The 17261-nt window shown below is 44.7% G+C and overlaps 2 non-coding genes across 2 annotated transcripts; one reads left to right on the plus strand and one right to left on the minus strand.

The window, feature by feature from the left end:
* The first annotated feature begins 484 nt into the window (after positions 1 to 484).
* Positions 485 to 557, plus strand: trnak-cuu (transfer RNA lysine (anticodon CUU)). The gene has a single exon. It is a non-coding gene; the product is annotated as a tRNA-Lys (tRNA).
* A 3142-nt stretch (positions 558 to 3699) lies between these two features.
* trnaa-cgc (transfer RNA alanine (anticodon CGC)) lies at positions 3700 to 3772 on the minus strand. Its single transcript has one exon. It is a non-coding gene; the product is annotated as a tRNA-Ala (tRNA).
* Positions 3773 to 17261: the final 13489 nt, after the last annotated feature.

Consider the following 17261-nt stretch of genomic DNA (forward strand, 5'->3'; position numbering starts at 1 on the left):
GGAGTCAGACGCGCTACCGTTGCGCTACAATATAGCCTGCGCTGTTTTTATATACACACGTTCCACAAACACTGTTTCATTCCTCCTGCCTTCTCCTGATTCCGCAGTGTCATGCACAGAAGCGCCTGATGCCCTCATTTGTTTAACGTAACAAGCAGACACAAACACAGGTATTCCTTCAAAATCAACCCGCAGGTGGCCACAGACACAATAAACAGAGCCAGAGAGAACGACAGAATCAGGAATCTCCGGGAAATAGACAAGAGATATTGACAAGGAATAAAGCGCTTTGCGATCCGAAAATTGCCTGAACCCCTGTGGTTAATGAAAGGGATTTTGCTGCTTGAGTTCCTTATACGCCTCGGGCTTCTGGAGAACTTGTTTCGTAGTTTGCAGAAACGCAGCTCAGACATGCTGTTGTGACCGGGCCGGAGCCACCAGGTGCATGACTGCAATCAGCGACAATGAAGTACATTTTCAACAGGCCCGGCTAGTTCAGTTGGTAGAGCATGAGACTCTTAATTTCAGGGTCGTGGGGTCGAGTCCCACGTTGGGCGGTATTTATTTCATTAACTTTTATGTTGCTTTCAAAGCGTCATTAATTGAGCGATAACCTTGTTTTGCACAATGAAAGAAATGCGAACTGAGGAAATACTGCAGATGCTGGAAATCTGAATTGAGCATAAAATGCTGGAGATACTCAGCAGGTCAGGCAGCTTCTGCGAAGAGAGAAACAGAGGTAACGTTTCAGGTCGATAACCTTTCGTCAGAACGAGAAAAAAGAGGTAATGGAAGAGGTTTTTAAGCAAGTGTAGGGGATTCTATGAGACCATGGCTGATCTTTTGCCTCAATTCCATTCACCGGCCCCATCGCCATATCCCTTGATGCCCTTACCAGTCAGAAATCTACCGACTTCTGTTTTGAACATAACCAATGACTGAGCCTCCACAGACCTCTGGGGTAGGGAATTGCAAAAATTCACCACCCTCTGTGTGAAGAAATTTCATCTCCTCTCAGTCCTGAATGGCCTAACCTTTATCCTGAGGCTGTGGCCCCTGGTTCTAGACACCCTAGCCAAGGGAAACATTCTCCCAGCATCCAACCGATCAAACCCTGTAATAATTTTGCATGCTTAATGAGATCCCCTCTCATTCTTCCGAATTCAAGAGATTGCAGGCCTAGTTTACACAAACTCTTCTCATACGAGGTCAGTGACAGTCTTGCAAATGGTGACTTGATATTCGGTAGTTGGGTCATGGTCCAGGCGGAGGTAGGAGGAGGTGTTGGAGAGTTGGCGTACAGCTTCTGCTAGGTAGAGGTCGGTTCACCAAACATCAACAGCACCACCCTTGTCAGCAGGTTTTGTGCTTTGCATGTTAACTGTTAACTGTTAACCATATCTCATTTTACACAATATATGGGCTACTCCAGCTCCTAATTCTTTTGTTCTTAGTTGTTATTTCCTCACACAGGAGAGCAATCTCGCCCCTGGAAAAGCAGAAGGAGCAAGTTCCAACAAATTGATTCCGCAAACGTGATAACTGCTACACTGTGGAACCGTCTCCACTTTCAGTACCAGGTCAGATGGAAATGTTAAAAAATTTTGAGGATATAACTAGTGGAATAGATAAGGGAGAACCAGTGGATGTGGTGTATTTGGACTTTCAGAAGGCTTTCGATAAGGTCCCAAATAGGAGATTGGCGTGCAAAGTTAAAGCACATGGGATCGGGGGTAAGGTACTGACTTGGATAGAGAACTGGTTGGCAGACAGGAAGCAAAGAGTATGTCTAAACGGGTCTTTTTCCAAGTGGCAGGCAGTTACTAGTGGGGTAGGGCAGGGATAAGTGCTAGGACTCCAGCTACTCACAATATATATTAATGATCTAGAAGGTTGAACTAGATGTAATAACTCCAAGTTTGCAGACGACACAAAGCTGGGTGGGCATGTGTGCTGTGATGAGGATACAGAGTAACTCCAGTATGATATGGACAGGTTAGGTGATTTAGCAGAAGCATGGCAGATGCAGTATAATGTGGATAAATGTGAGGTTAGCAACTTTGGTAGCAAAAACAGGAAGACAGCTTATTATCAGAATGTCAATAGATTGGGAAAAGGGGAACTGCAATGAGACCTGGGTGTCCGTGTGCACCAATCGCTGAAGGTAAGCATGCAGGTGCGGCAGGTGGTTAAGAAGGCAAATGTTGGCCTTTATAGTGAGAGGTTTCGAGAACAGGAGCAAGGATGTCTTGCTGCAGTTGTACAAGGCCTTGGTGAGACCATAACTTGAGTATTGTGTGCAGCTTTGGTCACCTTATGGATGTTCTTGCCATGGAGGGAGTGCAGCGAAGATTCACCAGTTTGATACATGGGATGGCAGGAATGACATATGAAGACAGATTGAGATGATTAGTCTTATATTCGCTAGAGTTTAGAAGAACGAGAGGGGATGTCATTGAAACTTACAAAATTCTAACAGGACTAGACACACTAGATGCAGGAAGAATGATCCCGATGGTGCGGGAATCCAGAACCAGCGGTCACAGTCTAAGGATAGGGGTAAGCCACTTAGGGCTGAGATGAGGAGGAATTTCTTCACCCAGAGAGTGGTGAACCTGTTGAATTCTGTACCACAGAAGGCAGTTGAGGCCAATTCATTAAATATATTCAAGAAGGTGTTAGATATATTTCTTAAGGCTAAAGAGATAAAGGGATATGGGGAGAAAGCAGGGACAGGGTACTGAATGTGGATGATCAACCATGATCTCATTAAATGGCGGAGCAGGCTCGAGGGGCCGAATGGCCTACTGCTGCTCCTATCTTCTATGTTTCTATGTGAATGGAGCAGGTGAACTGCTGAATCCCACTTTTAAGGGATGTCCCAAAGTGCTTGAGAGTGGTGTGAAAATAAATGAGTTCCGCTTGGTAATTAAAACTAAAGCCTGTCAGAAGTGAGATTCGAACCCTTACTTCCAGAAAAGACTGCGATCTGAACGCAGCGGCTTAGACCGCTCAGCCATCCTGACTTGCTTCATTAATTTCTGCCTCTCATCACTTCCGGATGATGAACGTTTCCGTCCGGGTGCTTGTTCAATGCTGTTGAAGGTTCAGTGACCGGGATATCATCTCCCCCGGGGTTTTCCTGAGCTTGTGCTCGGTGTTTGGGGAGGTTTGTCCCGAGTCCCTGGTATCTTGCAGCTCCAGGGATGGGCAGTAACAATCTGCGCTCTGGAGCTGGGGAAAAGCGACTAATTAATGGGTTTGTTTTCGGGCCTGAAATGCGGCTTAGATCTATTGGTATTAACTGAGGCCGGGGCTGCGAGATATTTCAGTTTGCTCACGTTTAATCAGAGGAATACCCGCAGTCAGGAGCTGAAAAGGACCAAGAGCTGAAAAAACACCAGAAAAAAGATAAGAAATATCAGAATTGTGATCAACACTTTAATGTGTGTTCTGGTAGTTTAGTGGTTTAATTGTTTTAATCAACATTCATTAACCGAAAGCGTTGTTTTGCAGAATGAAAGAAATGCTCACAGTAAGGGACAGTCGGAAGTTGAGTAATAATGTGTGAAAGTTTATTCATTGACGAAGATTTATACCCTATCAGAATTTACGCACTGTTTATTTTAGGAGTCTGCTTTAAATTGTTCGTTGCTTCTGACACAAGAAACCTGTTAAATTTATTTAACAGAAAAATAATGTTTCCGCCCGGGCTCAAACCAGGGACCTTTTGCGTGCGAGGCGAACGTGGGAACCGCTGCACTACGGAAACCTCTGCTTAATTAAGCATCGAGAAAGCACTGTTCAGACAGAAGGGACACTACAGAATCACTCTTTCTGCAATGATTTCCTTTCACTGGCATTTCTCTGACCGAACTGCACAAGTCAAAAATGTTCCTTTCAAACTCATTAAACTGCCGAATTTCCTTCCCTCTGGTTTAACCCAGGGGTTTAAATTGTTCTGCAAACCACGAACCAGGTTCACCAGAATTCCAAGGTGCGTAAGGAAATCAAGCATCAAAAGCCCTTTCATTAACCACAGAGATTCAAGCAATTTTCTGATCGCAAAGCGCTTTCTCACCTTGTCAATATCTCTCTTCCATTTGCCGGTGTTTCCCGATTCTGCCTGTCTCTCTGGCTGTGTTTATTCTGTGTGACCACCTGCAGGTTGATTTTGAGCGAATACCTGTGCTTGTGTCTTGACACATTAAATAAATGAGGAATTGTGGCGCTTCTCTCCCTGACACTGGGGAAAGAGTGACACAGTCTTTGGAGCAAGTGTCTGGTTACTGTGAAACGGCAAAGAAAACAATAATTCTGGAATTATTCAGAAGAACAGTGACCCCGAAGTGATTTGAACACGCAGCCTTCTAATCTGGAGTCAGACACGCTACCGTTACGCAAAGAAGTCCTACAATAGCAGTTGCGCTGTTTTTATATATACACGTTCCACAAACACTGTTTCATTCCTCCTGCCTTCTCCTGATTCCTCAGTGTCATGCACAGAAGCGCCTGATGCCCTCATTTGTTTAACGTAACAAGCAGACACAAACACAGGTATTCCTTTAAAATCAACCCGCAGGTGGCCACAGACACAATAAACAGATCCAGAGAGAAAGACAGAATCGGGAATCTCCGGGAAATAGACAAGAGATATTGACAAGGACTAAAGCGCTTTGCGATCAGAAAATTGCCTGAACCCCTGTGGTTAATGAAAGGGATTTTGCTGCTTGAGTTCCTTATACGTCTTGGGCTTCTGGAGAACTTGTTTCGTAGTTTGCAGAAACGCAGCTCAGACATGCTGTTGTGACCGAGCCGGAGCCACCAGGTACCTGACTGCAATCAGCGACAATGAAATATATTTTCAACAGGCCCGGCTAGCTCAGTCGGTAGAGCATGGAACTCTTAATTTCAGGGTCGTGACTTTGAGCCCCACGTTGGGCGGTATTTATTTGGTTAAACTATTATGTTGCTTGCAAAGCATCATTAATTGAGCGATAACCTTGTTTTGCACAATGAAAGAAATGCGAAGTGAGAAAATACTGCAGATGCTGGAAATCTGAATTGAAACAGAAAATGCTGGAGATACTTAGCAGGTCAGGCAGCTTCTGCGAAGAGAGAAACAGAGTCAACGTTTCAGGTCGATAACCTTTCGTCAGAATTGGAAAAAAGAGGTAATGGAACAGATTTTTAAGCAAGTGTAGGGGATTCTATGAGATCATGGCTTACCTCCTGCCTCAATTCCATTCACCGGCCCTATCGCCATATCCCTTGATGCCCTTACCAGTCAGAAATCTACCGACTTCTGTTTTGAACATACCCAATGACTGAGCATCCACAGCCCTCTGGGGTAGAGAATTCCAAAGATTCAACTCCCTCTGTGTGAAGAAATTTCTTCTCCTCTCAGTCCTGAATGGCCTAACCTTTATCCTGAGGCTGTGGCCCTTGGTTCTAGACTCCAAAGATCTGCGGGTTAGGTTGATTTGGCTATGATAAATTGACCCTTAGTGTTAGGGGATTAAATACGTGGGGCTACAGGGATAGGGTGGGATCTGTGTGGGGCTACAGGGATAGGGTGGGATCTGTGTCGGTGCAGGCTCGATGGGCCGAAATGGCCTCTATCTGCACTGTGGGGGTTCTGTGATTCTGTGATTCCCCAGCCAAGGGAAACATTCTCCCAGCATCCAACCGATCAAACCCTGTAATAATTTTGCATGGTTAATGAGATCCCCTCTCATCCTTCCGAATTCAAGAGATTGCAGGCCTAGTTTACTCAATCTCTTCTCATACGAGGTCAGTGACAGTCTTTCAAATGGTGACTTGATATTCGGTAGTGGGGTCATGGTCCAGGCGGAGGTAGGAGGAGCTGTTGGAGAATTGGCGTACAGCTTCCGCTAGCTAGAGGTCGGTTCGCCAAACAGCAACAGCACCACCCTTGTCAGCAGGTTTTATGCTTTGTGTAGTTTGCAGAAACGCGGCTCAGACATGCTGTTGTGACCGGGCTGGAGCCACTCCTGCTCCTTTCTTCTATGTTTCTATGTGAATGGAGCAGGTGAACTGCTGAATCCCACTTTTAAGGGAAGACCCAAAGTGCTTGACAGTGGTGTGAAAATAATTGAGTTCCGCTTGGTAGTTAAAAGCAAAGACTGTCGGAAGTGGGATTCGAACAGACACCTCCAGAAGGAGGCTGTGACATGAACGCAGCGCCTTAGAACGCTCGGCCATCCTGGCTTGTTCCGGTAATTTCTGCATCTCATCACTTCCGCATGAAGAATGTTTCCGTCCGGGTGCTTGTTCAATGCTGTTGAAGGCTCAGTGACCGGGATATCATCTCCCCTGGGGTTTTCCTGCGCTTGTGCTCGGTGTATGGGGAGGTTTGTCCCGTGTCCCTGGTATCTTGCAGCTCCAGGGATGGGCAATAACAGTCTGAACTCTGGAGCTGGGGAGAAGCGAATAATTAATGGGTTTGTTTTCGGGCCTGAAATGCGGCTTAGATCTGTTGGTATTAACCGAGGCCGGGGCTGCGAGATATTTCAGTTTGTTCACGTTTAATCAGAGGAATATCCGCAGTCAGGAGCTGAAAAGGACCAAGAGCTGAAAAAGCACCAGAAAAAAGATAAGAAATATCAGCAATTGTCATCAACTCTTTAATGTGTGTTCTGGTAGTTTAGTGGTTTAATTGTTTTAATCAACATTCATTAACCGAAAGCGTTGTTTTGCAGAATGAAAGAAATGCTCACAGTAAGGGACAGTCGAAAGTTGAGTAATTTAACTTTAATAATGTGTGAAAGTTTACTCATTGACGAAGATTTATACCCTATCAGAATTTACACACTGTGTATTTTAGGAGTCTGCTTTAAATTATTCGTTGCTTCTGACACAAGAAACCTGTTAAATTTATTTCACAGAAAAATAATGTTCCCGTGCAGTCTCGAATTGGGGACATTTCGCGTGTGAGGCGAACGTGATAACCGCTACACTACGGAAACCTCTGCGTAATTAAGCATCGAGAAAGCACTGTTCAGACAGAAGGGACACTACAGAATCGTTCTTTCTGCAATGATTTCCTTTCACTGGCATTTCTCTGACCGAAATGCACAAGTCAAAAATGTTCCTTTCAAACTCATTAAACAGCCGAATTTCCTTCCCTCTGGTTTAACCCAGGGGTTTAAATTGTTCTGCAAACCATGAACCAGGTTCACCTGAATTCCAAGGTGTGTAAGGAAATCAAGCATCAAAAGCCCTTTCCGTAACCACAGGGATTCAGGCAATTTTCTGATCGCAAAGCGCTTTCTCACCTTGTCAATGGCCCAGTAATTCGTCTCTGAACGCGTGAGTACGGTCGGGGTACTCACGCGTCTGGCCGGAGGAACTGCTCGTGTTCAGCATGCACAGCGCATGCGGGGAAAACCGGCATTTCCAGTCCTCTGAACGAAGGGATTCAGAGGCACAGCGCATGCGACTGCACAGGCAGCGCGTGCGCAGTGAACTTCGTCGATTTCATTCATGGATTCAGTGAGGGTAAGTCCTGACAACTTACACATGAAAAAAGCAGGAGTAAAGCTATCGAGAAGCTGCGGAGGAAGAAGTCTGTCATCGTGGAGCTTCTGAAAGTCTTCAATTTCTGTTTGGGAAAGGGAGGAAAGTAATTTTAAGAAAGGCTGAGGTAAGTTTAAAAATTTTTTTTTGTTTAAAACGGGTTTTCAGAACTGTAGTTAGAAGGAGCAACTGTGGCTGTGGCCAAGGCCTCGTTGAATTTATTTTTATAAAATGTGAAATTTAATGTTTTATAAATAATAAAATGCTTACAAAATGTTATTGTCATCAGTAATATTTAGTAAGTATGTATGTATGATTGTATGTATGTATTTATATTTTCCATTTAGGATGTGCATTTATGTATGTATTCCTTTCAGTACATGGATGAATGTATTTATGTATGCAATTTACGAAAAATATGTAGGCCTGTGATATTCATCAGGCGGGAAGGATGTGTTTGCAAGCCGTTAAAGCATGCTTCCTGTCATAGGCCGAGTTGATGTTATAGGCACTCAGTTTATTAAAATAAGTGTAACAACTATTTCCATTTACTCCATACAGGTACGTCTGTGTGAGGAGTAGTCCTGTGAGCGAGGAACATGCCCTGGTGTAGAAATTTTGCCGTGATGCTATTTCTTTATTTGCTTCAAAGAAATAGGAATGCCAGGGAGCAACGTAGAAGATTTAGGAACCATGAACCTCTCCTGATCAGAAGGAACAACTACCCACCCCACAGAGTTTACAGGGAGGGGCGATCATTTGAAATGCTGTCCAAGGAGTTGTGTATCAGGCGGCTGCGCTTCAGTAAAGAGGCAATTGGACGACTATGTGATATGTTGAAGGCAGACTTGGAACCACGCTCAAAGACCCGTACTGCCTTGTCAGTGAACATGAAGGTAACCACAGCATTGAACTTCTTTGCAAGTGGATCATTTCAAGCAGGCACCGGTGACATAACCAACATCTCTAAGAATGCTGCGAGGGTCTGCATTCACCAGGTCACAGCAGCCATTTGCCGTAGGATTTCTGATTTCATTATGTATGACTTGTCCGCTCGTCATCAGAAGGAGATGGCCTTAGCATTTCATCGCATTGCTGGATTCCCCAAAGTGATTGGGGCCGTCGATGGAACACATATTGCATTGAAGACACCCAAGGATGCACCTGTGACATTCATTAACAGGAAGGGGTATCATTCATTGCATGTAATGATATTATGTGATGCGCACCTGAGGATCCTAAACGTTAATTCAGGACACCGGGGGAGTAATCATGACTCCTTCGTCCTCCGTAACTCTAAATTGTATGATTCTCTCAGCAAATTGCCTACAGGATCCGCATGGATATTGGGCGACAAGGGCTACCCGCTAAAACCATGGCTGATGACCCCCTACCGCAATACCATTAATGAGTCTCAGGAGAGGTACAACCATGCACACGTGTCTACACGTCAAGTGGTGGAGAGGACAATAGGAGTTCTGAAATCACGCTTCCGGTGCCTGGATAGGTCAGTGGGGACCTTGCAGTACTCTCACCAGAAAGTGGCAAGGATTGTGCTGGCCTGTTGTGCTTTGCACAACCTTGCCCTGCAGGAAGGACTGACCCTTAACAATGAGGAACAGCTGCCTGTTGAAGTGGAGGATGAAGACGATGGCATTGTACATGTTGCCAGGCCTCATGGGGAGGAGCCAAGTGCCGCCGAATCTAAGGCTGCTCGCGAACTGCTGGTAGCCAAGTAGTTACGCCCTGTACCTACCCCTCCCCCCCGCAAGGCAAAGACAGAAGCAGACACATATTGAAGTGAAACAGTTACCTTTTATTGCATAATCAAACACTTTTCAGATTCAGTTTCAATGTTTAAAGTGAATAACTTGTAAATTTCAAGTAACAGTTATGAACTTTTAAAAAATTTATGGACAGGAACAGTGAGGAAGTGTTATTGGAAAGAGTTCGTCTTTACTTGTCTTTCTTTCTTCGTTCAAGGATGTTAATGACCTATTTTATGCAATTTAAAAATGTTAACGTTAACAGTTTTGAAATCACTTTGTAAACAGGTTTAACTAATTTGTGTTTGATTCTTAGTGAAATTAAAAAAATTAAGATGCTAACTACCTCTTTTAACGTTTTGAAACATGTGCAAAATGGTGACTGTTAGAAAAGAAAGTGTAAACATTTTACAGTAATTTTTACTTTCTTACTGCAATACAGACATTCAAAGTGCAAACTAGCTATTTTACAATTTTGTAACATTTGTTGTAAAAGTTTTTGAAGTTAAATAAAAGTTTAAATTCTTTAAACATTGATTACTGGGTGTACTGCTGAAACGATAAGGTTACCTATCCTTTCCTTCATAAATAAACACTTGAATTTAAATATGTAAGAAAACATTTAACATTTAAATAAAGTGAAAAATATAACAATTTAACGATTTGCCAACTGGCCTGTGTGACTGAGGGTTGAAGGTGGCGGAGTGAGCTGACGGTGACACTCTAACGCTTCCTGCGCCTTTTCACTACCCGTGACTGGAGCCCTCCAGATCTATTTGCAAGGGCCCTGTCAGATTGTTCCTGCTCTTCAGCAGCGGCTTGAGGAAAGGGTTGTTGCTGAGGCAATTCTATGCTGTCCTGCATCATGACTGGCGCAGCTGCTGGCTCCTGGGACCAAAGTGGCTCTGCACTGTGACCTGGGGAGGGCATTTGTGCTGGAGTCAGCGTTATGCCAGTAGTGATAGATACAAGCGAATTAAGTAGTACAATCATAGTTTCATTAAGCATCACCAGCTGCGATGATATCTGATTAAGAGAATTATCATTAAGCACCCCTAACTGCGATGATATCTGATTTAGTGTAATGACAATATTCTCCATCCCCTGCCTGATAGTCTCTAGCGTCTACTTCCTTCTCAGTGAGAGAGCTCAGCAATTGCCTGAAACCTGCAATATCTTGCTGTTCATCTTGTAGGTGCTGATGTACTTCTGCTACTCCCACCTGCACTGAATTGTCCATATGGCGTCTGCCTGTGGAGCTACCGTCATCAGTGTCTAGCACAGAGCCACAAGGGCCAGGAGATGGTGAGATAGTGGCCAGCGACACAGGGTCTATACACTCCTGCTGCACTTGCTGACATAGGACAGGTTGCTCCTGTTCCTCAACCACCTCAGCCTCTTCAGTAATTGCTGCCATTGCATCAGAAAAACCTTCCCCAATGCCCTCTGTGGCCGCTGACTCCACGCACTGCTCATCCCGTGTGTGAGAGGTACTCTGTCCAGCTGTGGGAAGGAGGCAGAAAACATTTGCTAAGGTAAAGCACGATGTGCCACATCACAGATATTCAGCACACACCTAACCTTATTTAACTTATAGCTGCCCAGGCCAACTCACATTGAGGGTCAGCAATGTCTGTTTCAGATGCATCCGCGGGGCGATTGCTAGCAAATTCGTACATCTGCTGGACCCGTTCCTCATGTTTGCTCAAAACCCTCAGCATGGCAACACCACTGCCTGTGAGTGTGCGTTCCCTGGAGTTGTGAGCACTTTTACTCTGAAATTGCAGCAGAAATAAGAGAATCACACAGCTGCATTTCTGACATGGACAGCGAAGGCTTTGAAGACTGGGTTGGGTGTTTCTTTACATCTTTGATTGAAGTCTTACAGCTCCAAGCAATGGAATCAAGATAAGAGAACAGTAGGTATCCCTGAGCTGGCCCCAAAGCCATAAAGTTTTATCGCTACCTCAGGTGACTTTACCAAGAAGTAAATTGACTGCAGTAAATGCATTGAGAAAGCCTTTATAAATCTAGCTAACTTAAATTCTAAGCAATGTTACAGTACACTTTAGTAATAACTGTACAAACCCTGACAGATCGGAGTAAGTCACTGAATTTCTTGCGGCATTGTTCCGCTGTACGTGGAATGGTGGAGGTCGCGCTGACAGCTTGTGCAACTTCCGACCACGCTGCCATCTGACATTTTCGTGGAGCTCTCGACTGCTCATTCCCCATGATGCGCAGGTGCCTCGCCTCCACCTCGTTGAGGAGATTGCTGAGGTCATCATCAGTGAAGTTCTGAGTTCTTTTAATCGCGTGAAATGTGCAAATTCCATCCATTTCACTTTGCTAATTAAATGAAAAGAATTAATAGAATGTTTTCAAGGCTTTAAAAAATGCTTAAATAGCTTCAATTCTCTTTAAAACTTTCTAAGAGTCATCAAAATCATTTAAACGTTTTTAAAATTTAATAAAAGTTCACAAAACATTCATAAAATAGCAGATACCTTACTTTCCCTGCAGCTGTGTAACTACAAAGTCCTCTGCAGCGTCTTGGAGAGATTGGGGGCGTGTCCTATACAATGAGACCTTAAGGGGCGTATCTCACTTGCACAGCGCGCTCCAGGCTTCGCGCTGGCTGCACTCCTGGGCGGCGTGACGTCAGACGCTGCCCGGGATTCTTCTCTTTCAAACAGGAATTCCAGGCATCCCTGGAGCTGAAATGTCAGCGCGTCGGGTAAGTGCAGATCCGGGGCTTGCACGCGCGGCAAGCCCCCGACCCGAATTACTGGGCCAATATCTCTCGTCTATTTGCCGGTGTTTCCCGATTCTGCCTGTCTCTCTGGCTCTGTTTATTCTGTGTGACCACCTGCAGGTTGATTTTGAGCGAATACCTGTGATGTGTCTTGTCACATTAAATAAATGAGGAATTGTGGCGCTTCTCTCCCTGACACTGGTGAAAGAGTGAGACAGTCTTTGGAGCAAGTGCCTGGTTATTGTGAAACGGCAAAGAAAACAATAATTCTGGAATTACCCGGAAAAACAGTGACCCCGACGTGATTTGAACACGCAGCCTTCTGATCAGGAGTCAGACACGCTACCGTTGCGCCAGTAGTTCCTACAGTTTAAACCGCGCTGTTTTTATATACACACGTTTCACAAACACTGTTTCATTCCTCCTGCCTTCTCCTGATTCCTCAGTGTCATGCACAGAAGCGCCTGATGCCCTCATTTGTTTAACGTAACAAGCAGACACAAACACAGGTATTCCTTCAAAATCAACCCGCAGGTGGCCACAGACACAATAAACAGAGCCAGAGAGAAACACCGAATCGGGAATCTCCGGGATATAGACAAGAGATATTGACAAGGACTAAAGTGCTGTGCGATCAGAAAATTGCCTGAACCCCTATGGTTAATGAAAGGGATTTTGCTGCTTGAGTTCCTTATACGCCTTGGGCTTCTGGAGAACTTGTTTCGTAGTTTGCAGAAACGCGGCTCAGACATGCTGTTGTGACTGGGCCGGAGCCACCAGGTACCTGACTGCCATCAGCGACAATGAAAGGCAGTTTTAACAGACCCGGCTAGATCAAGCAGTAGTGTACGAAACTCTTAATTTCAAGGTCGTGCGTTCGAGCCCCACGTTGGGCGGTATTTTTTTTTTAACTTTTATGTTGCTTTCAAAGCGTCATTAATTGAGCGATAACCTTGTTTTGCACAATGAAAGAAATGCGAACTGAGAAAATACTGCAGATGCTGGAAATCTAAATTGAAACAGAAAATGCTGGAGATACTCAGCAGGTCAGGCAGCTTCTGCGAAGAGAGAAACAGAGTTTACGTTTCAGGTCGATAACCTTCCGTCAGAACTGGAAAAAAGAGGTAATGGAACAGATTTTTAAGCAAGTGTAGGGGATTCTATGAGATCATGGCTGATCTCGTGCCTCAATTCCATTCACCGGCCCTATCGCCATATCCCTTGATGCCCTTACCAGTCAGAAATCTACTGACTTCTGTTTTGAACATACCCAATGACTGAGCCTCCACAGTCCTCTGGGGTAGAGAATTCCAAAGATTCGCCACCCTCTGTGTGAAGAAATTTCTTCTCCTCTCAGTCCTGAATGGCCTAACCTTTATCCTGAGGCTGTGGCCCTTGGTTCTAGACTCCCCAGCTAAGGGAAAAATTCTCCCAGCATCCAACCGATCAATCCCTGTAATAATTTTGCATGCTTAATAAGATCCCCTCTCATTCTTCCGAATTCAAGAGATTGCAGGCCTAGTTTACTCAATCTCTTCTCATACGAGGTCAGTGACAGTCTTGCAAATGGTGACTTCATATTCGGTAGTGGGGTCATGGTCCAGGCGGAGGTAGGAGGAGGTGTTGGAGAGTTGGCATACAGCTTCCGCTAGCTAGAGGTCAGTTCGCCAAACAGCAACAGAACCACCCTTGTCAGCAGGTTTTGTGCTTTGCATGTTAACTGTTAACTGTTACCCATATCTCATTTTACACAATATATGGGCTACTCCAGCTCCTAATTCTTTTGTTCTTAGTTGTTATTTCCTCACACAGGAGAGCAATCTCGCTCCTGGACAAGCAGAAGGAGCAAGTTCCAACAAAATGATTCCGCAAACGTGATAACTGCTACACTGTGGAACCGTCTCCACTTTCAGTACCAGACCAGAAGGAAATGTTAAAAAATTTTGAGGATGTAACTGGTAGAACAGATAACGGAGAACCAGTGGATGTGGTGTATTTGGACTTTCAGAAGGCTTTCGATAATGTCCCACATAAGAGATTGGCGTGCAAAGTTAAAGCACATGGGATCGGGGGTAAGGTACTGACTTGGATAGAGAACTGGTTGGCAGACAGGAAGCAAAGAGTATGTCTAAACGAGACTTTTTCCAAGTGGCAGGCATTTACTAGTGGGGTATGGCAGGGATAAGTGCTAGGACCCCAGCTACTCACAATATATATTAATGATCTAGAAGGTTGAACTAGATGTAATAACTCCAAGTTTGCAGACGACACAAAGCTGGGTGGGCATGTGTGTTGTGAGGAGGATGCAGAGAAACTCCAGTATGATATGGACAGATTAGGTGATTTAGCAGAAGCATGGCAGATGCAGTATAATGTGGATAAATGTGAGGTTATCAACTTTGGTGGCAAAAACAGGAAGACAGCTAATTATCAGAATGACAATAGATTGGGAAAATGGGAACTGCAATGAGACCTGGGTGTCCGTTTGCACCAGTCGCTGAAGGTAAGCATGCAGGTGCAGCAGGTGGTTAAGAAGGCAAATGTTGCCCTTTATAGTGAGAGGTTTCGAGTACATGAGCAAGGATGCCTTGCTGCAGTTGTACAAGGCCTTGGTGAGACCATACCTTGAGTATTGTGTGCAGCTTTGGTCACCTTATCTGAGGAAGGATGTTCTTGTCATGGAGGGAGTGCTGCGAAGATTCACCAGACTGATACATGGGATGGCAGGAATGACGTATGAAGACAGGTTGAGATGATTAGACTTATATTCGCTAGAATTTAGAAGAACGAGAGGGGATCTCATTGAAACTTACAAAATTCTAACAGGACTAGACACACTAGATGCAGGAAGAATGATCCCGATGGTGCTGGAATCCAGAACCAGCGGTCACAGTCTTAGGATAAGGGGTAAGCCACCTAGGGCTGAGATGAGGAGGAATGTCTTTACCCAGAGAGTGGTGAACCTGTTGACTTCTGTACCACAGAAGGCAGTTGAGGCCAGTTCATTAAATATATTCAAGAAGGAGTTAGATATTTTTATTAAGGCTAAAGAGATAAAGGGATATGGGGAGAAAGCAGGGACAGGATACTGAATGTGGATGACCAGCCATGATCTCATTAAATGACGGAGCAGGCTCGAGGGGCCGAATGGCCTACTCCTGCTCCTAGCTTCTATGTTTCTATGTGAATGGAGCAGGTGAACTGCTGAATCCCACTTTTATGGGATGTCCCAAAGTGCTTGACAGTGGTGTGAGAATAAATGAGTTCCGCTTGGTAATTAAAAGTAAAGACTGTCAGAAGTGGGATTCGCACACACGCCTCCAGATAAAACTGCGACCTGAACGCAGCGCCTTAGACCGCTCGGCCATCCTGACGTGCTCCGTTAATTTCTACATCTCATCACTTACCGCATGAAGAACGTTTCCGTCCGGGTGCTTGTTCAATGCTGTTGAAGGCTCAGTGACCGGGATATCATCTCCCCCTGGGGATTTCCTGAGCTTGTGCTCGGTGTATGGGGAGGTTTGTCCCGGGTCCCTGGTATCTTGCAGCTCCAGGGATGGGCAGTAACAATCTGAGCTCTGGAGCTGGGGAAAAGCGAATAATTAATGTGTTTGTTTTCGGGCCTGAAATGCGGCTTAGATCTGTTGGTAATAACCGAGGCCGGGGCTGCGGGATATTTCAGTTTGTTCACGTTTAATCAGAAGAATATCCGCAGTCAGGAGCTGAAAAGGACCAAGAGCTGAAAAAACACCAGAAAAAAGATAAGAAATATCAGCAATTGTGATCAACTCTTTAATGTGTGTTCTGGTAGTTTAGTGGTTTAATTGTTTTAATCAACATTCATTAACCGAAAGCGTTGTTTTGCAGAATGAAAGAAATGCTCACAGTGAGGGACAGTCGAAAGTTGAGTAATTTAACTTTAATAATTTGTGAAAGTTTATTCATTGACGAAGATTTATACTCTGTCAGAATTTACGCACTGTGTATTTCAGGAGTCTGCTTTAAACTGTTCGTTGCTTCTGACACAAGAAACCTGTTAAATTTACTTCACAGAAAAATAATCTTTCCGCCTGGGCTCGAACCAGGGACTATTTCGTGTATAAAGCAAACGTGATAACCGCTACACTACGGAAACCTCTGCTTAAATGCGTTCGAGAAAGCACTGTTCAGACAGAAGGAACACTACAGAATCGCTTTTTCTGCTTTGATTTCCTTTCACTGGCATTTCTCTGACCGAAATGCACAAGTCAAAAATGTTCCTTTCAAACTCATTAAACTGCCGAATTTCCTTCCCTCTGGTTTAACCCAGGGGTTTAAATTGTTCTGCAAACCATGAACCAGGTTCACCTGAATTCCAAGGTGTGTAAGGAAATCAAGCATCAAAAGCCCTTTCATTAACCACAGGGATTCAGGCAATTTTCTGATCGCAAAGCGCTTTCTCACCTTCTCAATATGTCTCGTCTATTTGCCGGTGTTTCCCGATTCTGCCTGTCTCTCTGGCTCTGTTTATTCCGTGTGACCACCTGCAGGTTGATTTTTAGCGAATACCTGTGCTTGTGTCTTGTCACTTTAAACAAATGAGGAATTGTGGCGCTTCCCTCCCTGACACTGGGGAAAGAGTGAGACAGTCTTTGGAGCACGTGTCTGGTTATTGTGAAACGGCAAAGAAAACAACAATTCCGGAATAACAGTGACCTCGACGTGATTTGAACACGCAGCCTTCGGATTTAAAGTCAGACGCGCTACCGTTGCGCCACGAGGTCCTACAATGTAAACGTTCCACAAACACTTTTTCATTCCTCCTGCCTTCTCCTGATTCCTCAGTGTCATGCACAGAAGCGCCTGATGCCCTCATTTGTTTAACGTAACAAGCAGACACAAACACAGGTATTCCTTCAAAATCAACCCGCAAGTGGCCACAGACACAAAAAACAGAGCCAGAGAGAAAGACAGAACCGGGAATCTCCGGGAAATAGACAAGAGATATTGACAAGGACTAAAGCGCTTTGCGATCAGAAAATTGCCTGAACCCCTGTGGTTAATGAAAGGGATTATGCTGCTTGAGTTCCTTATACGCCTTGGGCTTCTGGAGAACTTGTTTTGTAGTTTGCAGAAACGCGGCTCAGACATACTGTTGTGACCGGGCCGGAGCCACCAGGTACCTGACTGCAATCAGCGACAAAGAAATATAGCTCCAACGG

Source organism: Somniosus microcephalus, unplaced genomic scaffold (genome assembly GCF_052327205.1).
Source record: "Somniosus microcephalus isolate GS21.2 unplaced genomic scaffold, FLI_Smic_1.0 unresolved_chr4, whole genome shotgun sequence".
NCBI lineage: Eukaryota > Metazoa > Chordata > Chondrichthyes > Squaliformes > Somniosidae > Somniosus > Somniosus microcephalus.